Raw genomic sequence first — 7,500 nt, 5'->3', positions numbered from 1 at the left:
TGTGATTCCTTCGTCGGGCACTGGTAAAGGGTGGCGATGATGCGTTCTATAATAGAAATACCCGTCGTAGCGTTTCTTCCGAGTCAACCCGCTCACGAAACTCTCTCTCTCGTCGTGGAATCCCCGCGTCGGAGAGTAAAACGCCGAAGGCTTACTATGAAACTTACGTCTCTCGACGATGGGACGATCCACGCGAAGAGTTGTTACGTGCACGCGTATGGTGCGATTGCGTCGATTCGCTTTTCTGTACGGGGAGTAATAGAACGTTGAGTTGACTTATCGGGTCTTCGTTGGAATTACCGTCGCTGGCATTGTAAACTCCAGATGACCTTGTGATTCCTTCGTCGGGCACTGGTAAAGGGTGGCGATGATTCGTTCTATAATAGAAATACCCGTCGTAGCGTTTCTTCCGAGTCAACCCGCTCACGAAACTCTCTCTCGTCGTGGAATCCCCGCGTCGGAGAGTAAAACGCGAATTCATAGTATGGAAACTTACGTCTCTCGACGATGGGACGATCCACGCGAAGAGTTGTTACGTGCACGCGTATGGTGCGATTGCGTCGATTCGCTTTTCTGTACGGGGAGCAATAGAACGTTGAGTTGACTTATCGGGTCTTCGTTGGAATTACCGTCGCTGGCATTGTAAACTCCAGATGACCTTGTGATTCCTTCGTCGGGCACTGGTAAAGGGTGGCGATGATTCGTTCTATAATAGAAATACCCGTCGTAGCGTTTCTTCCGAGTCAACCCGCTCACGAAACTCTCTCTCGTCGTGGAATCCCCGCGTCGGAGAGTAAAACGCGAATTCATACTATGAAAACTTACGTCTCTCGACGATGGGACGATCCACGCGAAGAGTTGTTTACGTGCACGCGTATGGTGCGATTGCGTCGATTCGCTTTTCTGTACGGGGAGAAATAGAACGTTGAGTTGACTTATCGGGTCTTCGTTGGAATTACCGTCGCTGGCATTGTAAACTCCAGATGACCTTGTGATTCCTTCGTCGGGCACTGGTAAAGGGTGGCGATGATGCGTTCTACAATAGAAATACCCGTCGTAGCGTTTCTTCCGAGTCAACCCGCTCACGAAACTCTCTCTCGTCGTGGAATCCCCGCGTCGGAGGGTAAAACGCGATATATAATAGTATATGCCAGTGGTTCGCGCGCGTCGTCTCTGAGATACGCGGTCGACAGAGTTCCGAAAACACGTGATGTGCCACGATTTCCGTGCGTCTTACATCTTTCGACGATGGGACGATCCACGCGAAGAGAACGTTCGTGCTTGCGTGAGGTGCAACAGCGTCGATTCGCTTTTCTGTACGGGGAGAAATAGAACGTTGAGTTGACTTATCGGGTCTTCGTTGGAATTACCGTCGCTGGCATTGTAAACTCCAGATGACCTTGTGATTCCTTCGTCGGGCACTGGTAAAGGGTGGCGATGATTCGTTCTATAATAGTAATACCCGTCGTAGCGTTTCGACCGATGTCACCCGCCACGAAAGTCTCTCTCGACGTGGAAACCCCGCGCCGAAGAGTAAACGCGAAGGCTTACCATACGAAAGAAAACGGTATTATACGCCTGTGGTATGTGCGTCTCGGCTCTGTGATACGCGATCGGCAGAGTTACAAAAAAACGTTGATGGGCCACGATTTCCGTGCGTCTTACATCTTTCGACGATGGGACGATCCACGCGAAGAGTAGTTACGTGCTCGCGCGAGGTGCGATAGCGTCGATTCGCTTTTCTGTACGGGGAGAAATAGAACGATGAGTTGACTTATCGGGTCTTCGTTGGAATTACCGTCGCTGGCATTGTAAACTCCAGATGACCTTGTGATTCCTTCGTCGGGCACTGGTAAAGGGTGGCGATGATTCGTTCTATAATAGAAATACCCGTCGTAGCGATTCGGCCGAGTCACCCGCCACGAAACTCTCTCTCGTCGTGGAATCCCCATGTCGGAGAGTAAAACGCGAAGGCTAACTATATAAGAAATATATAGTATTATTTATGCCTGTGGTTCTCCGTTTGCCCTACTCTCAGATACGCGACTCGGAGAGTTACGAATAATCGTGATGGACCACGATTTCTGTACGTCTTACATCTTTCGACGATGGGACGATCCACGCGAAGAGATCATTCCTGCTTGCGTGAGGTGCGATAGCGCCGATTCGCTTTTCTGTACGGGGAGAAATAGAACGATGAGTTGACTTATCGGGTCTTCGTTGGAATTACCGTCGCTGGCATTGTAAACTCCAGATGACCTTGTGATTCCTTCGTCGGGCACTGGTAAAGGGTGGCGATGATTCGTTCTATAATAGAAATACCCGTCGTAGCGATTCGGCCGTGTCACCCGCCACGAAAATCTCTCTCGTCGTGGAATCCCCGCGTCGTAGAGTAAACGCGAAGGCTTGCTATAGAAGACTATAGTTTATACGCCTGTGGTTCACCGGTTGCCTGCTCTCCGGGGTACGCGATCGCGCAGGAGTTACGGAAGAACTTGATGGGCCACGATCTCCAAGCGGCTATATCTTTCGACGATGGGACGATTCACGCGAAGAGAACGTTCGTGCATGCGTGAGGTGCGATAGCGTTGATTCGCTTGTCTGTACGGGGAGAAATAGAACGATGAGTTGACTTATCGGGTCTTCGTTGGAATTACCGTCGCTGGCATTGTAAACTCCAGATGACCTTGTGATTCCTTCGTCGGGCACTGGTAAAGGGTGGCGATGATTCGTTCTATAATAGAAATACCCGTCGTAGCGTTTCGACCGATGTCACCCGCCACGAAATTCTCTCTCGTCGTGGAATCCCCGCGTCGGAGAGTAACCGCCGAAGGCTTGCTATAGAAGACTATAGTTTATACGCCTGTGGTTCACCGGTTGCCGGCTCTCCGGGGCACGCGATCGCGCGAAGGTTACGGAGGGACGTGAAGCGCCCGAGCAATGAAACGTCCGCAGGAGGAAACGAGCAACCGCCGAACATTGTTTCGCGACGTTTCCATAATGTATTGTCGTTTCGCTCGCATCCCGCTTCTTTCCCCTAGTTTCCTCGACGCGTAGTTTCGCAGCCTTAGTGGACGAATCATTCTCGATTCGAGGAAAGATATGCAGTGGGGCGTGCAATGAGCCCGCCAGAGACCACGATCTCCAATGCGTCTTTACATCTTTGGACGATGGGACGATCCACGCGAAGAGAACGTTCGTGCTTGCGCGAGGTGCATTAGCGTCGATTCGCTTTTCTGTACGGGGAGAAATAGAACGATGAGTTGACTTATCGGGTCTTCGTTGGAATTACCGTCGCTGGCATTGTAAACTCCAGATGACCTTGTGATTCCTTCGTCGGGCACTGGTAAAGGGTGGCGATGATTCGTTCTATAATAGAAATACCCGTCGTAGCGATTCGGCCGAGTCACCCGCCACGAAACTGTCTCTCTTTCGTCGTGGAAACCCCGCGTCGGAGAGTAAAACGCGCGAAGGCTGTGACTGTAACATATATATATATATATACACAGTATACAATGCCTGTGGTTTTTGCGCGTGTCGGCTCTTCGGTATACGCGATCGGCCAGAGTTACGGAGGGACGGTGAAGCGCACGAGAAATTGAAACGGCCGCACGATTGGAACCGAGCAACCGTCGAACATTGTTTCGCGACGTTTCCATAATGCGTTTTCGTTTCGCTCGCATACCGCTTCTTTTCCCCTAGTCTCTGAGACGCGTTTTCGAGCCGTTCTTCTACTATCGATTCTCGTAGAGAGAAGGGACCGGGTAGTCTGGAAGTGGAACCCGCATCTTGCGTGTACCGTACACGGAATTGAGAGGACCGGCCGTGAAGCTCGTTTTAAAGCCGTGCGTCTGACACCCAACTCTTGCGCGCCAATTTCGCGGCAAGAGATAATATGGGACGAATGACCGGCAAAGAGCCAGCTGTGAAGTCTGTTTTTTTAATCGAATCCGTGGACGTGTGTATGCCGTAGCGTCGCTCGTCGTGTTCGTTCATGGTCGTTCCGAGAGAAAGAACGAAAGCGGTAACGAAGGGACCGGCCGTGAAGCTCGTTTTAAAGCCGCGCGTCTGACACCCAACTCTTGCGCGCCAATTTCGCGGCAAGAGATAACATGGGACGAATGACCGGCAAAGAGCCAGCTGTGAAGTCTTTTTTTCATTATTTGCTTTCAATCGATCGATCGGTACGATTCGTGCAACGTTTCGCGCGATGCGACGCGAAAACATGCGCGCAACAATAGATGCGTCTGATCGGAAGAACGCGAGGGTCGACTGCACGCGATGGATTCAGTATCGGGTAGGATACAAAATATATCCCCGTCGTTTCCACGCGTGCGAGTCTTCTGCGTCTTTCGCGGGTTTTTGAATGCACTATACGCCCGGAACGTCGAGAAATATATACATATTACTTGAACGTTTTTCGTCTCGAAAGGCTTCGGTGTCGTCTCCAAGGCGACGCCTGAATCTCCTTCGCGCGCTGGTCGGAGATTCAGGTATCAACTTTTATCTTCTCTTTGAAAGAAGAGAGATATTAGGTCGAACAAGTGAGAATAAAATTATATATGTGAAATATAAAATTTATACGATTACCCTGAACGGTGGATCACTTGGCTCGTGGGTCGATGAAGAACGCAGCTAATTGCGCGTCAACGTGTGAACTGCAGGACACATGAACATCGACATTTCGAACGCACATTGCGGTCCACGGATACAATTCCTGGACCACGCCTGGCTGAGGGTCGTTTACGTACCATACACTGCTTGCGTAGCTCTGTCAAATCCCCGCCGTCGTTCACCTCTTCGGATCGAACGTTTTTTTACCGAAGGGCGCAAAGAACGTCTCTGAGTCGGGTTAAGAGAAGGATGCTACGTACGAGCGAACGATGGGTGTCTCGTCGGCGTTTGTCGCGGACACGCGAAAATTCTGTGAATTTCACGGACAGTGTACGTTCTAGTTGTTGCAAAACGATCGGAATCGTTTGTATGGACTCGCGTGAGTGTTCGCGGCGTCGTGCGTCGTTCAATTACGACCGCCCGCGGATACCGCTCCACTGCGATATGGATCTGAGCGACAACTTTTTCGGCTGTTCGTGAGATGAACGGTTTCGTGTGTTTAGAAAAATTTTTTTTCCCGCGCTCCCGACGTCACCTGAAATGATGCGTCAGAGGTGAAAGAAAATATTAAGAAGTCGAGAGAGAGAGACTACACACGTTTTATTCATATTTTGTATACCGTGCGTGAGACGGATGTGCACGACACGTCGTATGTCGGTATATTACCGACTGGCCCCAGGGAGATTGTTTTCTTCCTCTCTTACGAATGAGATGTACGTTTCGGAGGATCGTCGTTACCGAAACACACGGCAAAACGAGACTTCTCGCAGCAGAACCTTTATACACAATACACATCGACTCTTTTTACCCCGAGAGAGAGAGAAAAGGTGTATTTCTTTTTTTTATTTTCGAATTCGACGCACGAACGCTTTGACGACTGGAGAAAAACACGGTGTGTGTTAAAATCGTGCGGGACGAGCATGCGTATTCGTAACGGGTCGAATAGTTCTTATTCCCCGTCGTCGCGTGTCCTCGCTGGACCACCACCGTGCGCTTCCGCCACGTTCAGTTGAATTTCGAAATATATATATATAAAAAGAATCACCATATACTCTCTTTCGGGAGGTGTATTTTTATCGGTTTCTGCTATAGAGAAGAGACGGAGATCGTGTTGTGAGGTGTAACGTTTCTGTATCCCCGTTTCGGAGGATCGTCGTTATCGGCGGAACACACGTCAAAACGAGACTTCTCGCAGAACCTTTATACACAATACACATCGACTCTTTTACCCCGAGAGAGAGAAAAGGTGTTTTTCTTTTTTTTTATTTTTCGAATTCGACGCACGAACGCTTTGACGACTGGAGAAAAACACGGTGTGTGTTAAAATCGTGCGGGACGAGCATGCGTATTCGTAACGGGTCGAATAGTTCTTATTCCCCGTCGTCGCGTGTCCTCGCTGGACCACCACCGTGCGCTTCCGCCACGTTCAGTTGTATTTCGAAATATATATATATAAAAAGAATCACCATATACTCTCTTTCGGGAGGTGTATTTTTATCGGTTTCTGCTATAGAGAAGAGACGGACGATCGTGTGTGACACCACGTGGTAACGTTTTCCGTATCCCCGTAAAATACGTTTATCTTTTCTCGTAGAAAAGAGAGAGGAAGAGGCAGGAGCTCCTCTTTGGCGAGGCTTTCGAACGTCGCGTCCCGTCCGCCGGAATATAATGATATAAATATATAACCGCCGCCGACTTTGTGCGAAAGCGTTGAAACGAACGCGTCGGTCGCCCCATGGTGTGTGTTTGTCGTGTCTTCTTTTCCTCTTCTGCACTTCTCTTCACTGTCGATCGCGAGACCGCGCGAGATCCGCTTCGGTCGTCCAGTCCCCGAAAATTCTTCTCGGACGGGCGTTAAAGTTAACCGGAGCGCGAGATCGTCTAGCGAGAGTCTTTTTCGCGATCGAGTAAAATGTGATAGAAGAAGGAGAAGAGTGTAAAAAGAGAATATAGACACGCGACGCAGCAGAGACCACTGGTGAGGCGCATAAGACGCGTTCGCGAACGATTTTTCGCGACGATACGGAGTCGCGCGTGTCGCGGTATATTTATCATTTATATACGTTATAATATGAATATTGTTGTGTTCGAACGCACTCTCCTCTAGACTTTGTTTTTTTTGCCTTTGAGCGATTTTTATGAAATTCGATTGAATTTTCATACAATTCACGTTCACGACGACCTCAGAGTAGGCGAGATTACCCGCTGAATTTAAGCATATTACTAAGCGGAGGAAAAGAAACTAACAAGGATTTCCTTAGTAGCTGCGAGCGAACAGGAATTAGCCCAGCACTGAATCCCGCGGTTCCGCCGTAGGGAAATGTAGTGTTCAGGAGGGTCCATTTATCCCGTGACGTCGAACCGCGTCCAAGTCCATCTTGAATGGGGCCATTTACCCGTAGAGGGTGCCAGGCCCGTAGCGACCGGTACGCGTTTCGGGAGGACCTTTCCTTAGAGTCGGGTTGCTTGAGAGTGCAGCCCTAAGTGGGTGGTAAACTCCATCTAAGGCTAAATATGACCACGAGACCGATAGCGAACAAGTACCGTGAGGGAAAGTTGAAAAGAACTTTGAAGAGAGAGTTCAAGAGTACGTGAAACCGTTCAGGGGTAAACCTGAGAAACCCAAAAGATCGAATGGGGAGATTCATCGTCGACGAGGCTGGCTTCCGTTGGCGCGCAGATACCCCGCGTATGGACCTTCGTGGTTCCAATGCGCGAGGGTACACCGCCTTCGGCCTAAATGTTCCGGCAACGTAGTCGTGCACTTCTCCCTTAGTAGAACGTCGCGACCCGTTGCGTGTCGGTCTACGGCCCGAGTGGTTGCCTGCCGCGTCGCCTTTGGCGCACGCGACAGACCCTCGGCGGCCCGGCCGGCTGCGCGACGGT

General features: G+C 50.1%; 1 non-coding gene across 1 annotated transcript; it reads left to right on the top strand.

Moving 5' to 3' along the window:
- Nucleotides 1–4,587: 4,587 nt before the first annotated feature.
- Nucleotides 4,588–4,742, top strand: LOC143176022 (5.8S ribosomal RNA). Its single transcript, XR_013000637.1, has one exon. It is a non-coding gene; the product is annotated as a 5.8S ribosomal RNA (ribosomal RNA).
- The last annotated feature ends 2,758 nt before the right edge of the window (nucleotides 4,743–7,500 follow it).

Source organism: Nomia melanderi, unplaced genomic scaffold (assembly GCF_051020985.1).
Source record: "Nomia melanderi isolate GNS246 unplaced genomic scaffold, iyNomMela1 scaffold0320, whole genome shotgun sequence".
In the NCBI taxonomy this organism is placed as follows: Eukaryota; Metazoa; Arthropoda; class Insecta; order Hymenoptera; family Halictidae; genus Nomia; species Nomia melanderi.
This window is presented reverse-complemented; position numbering and strand designations above follow the sequence as displayed.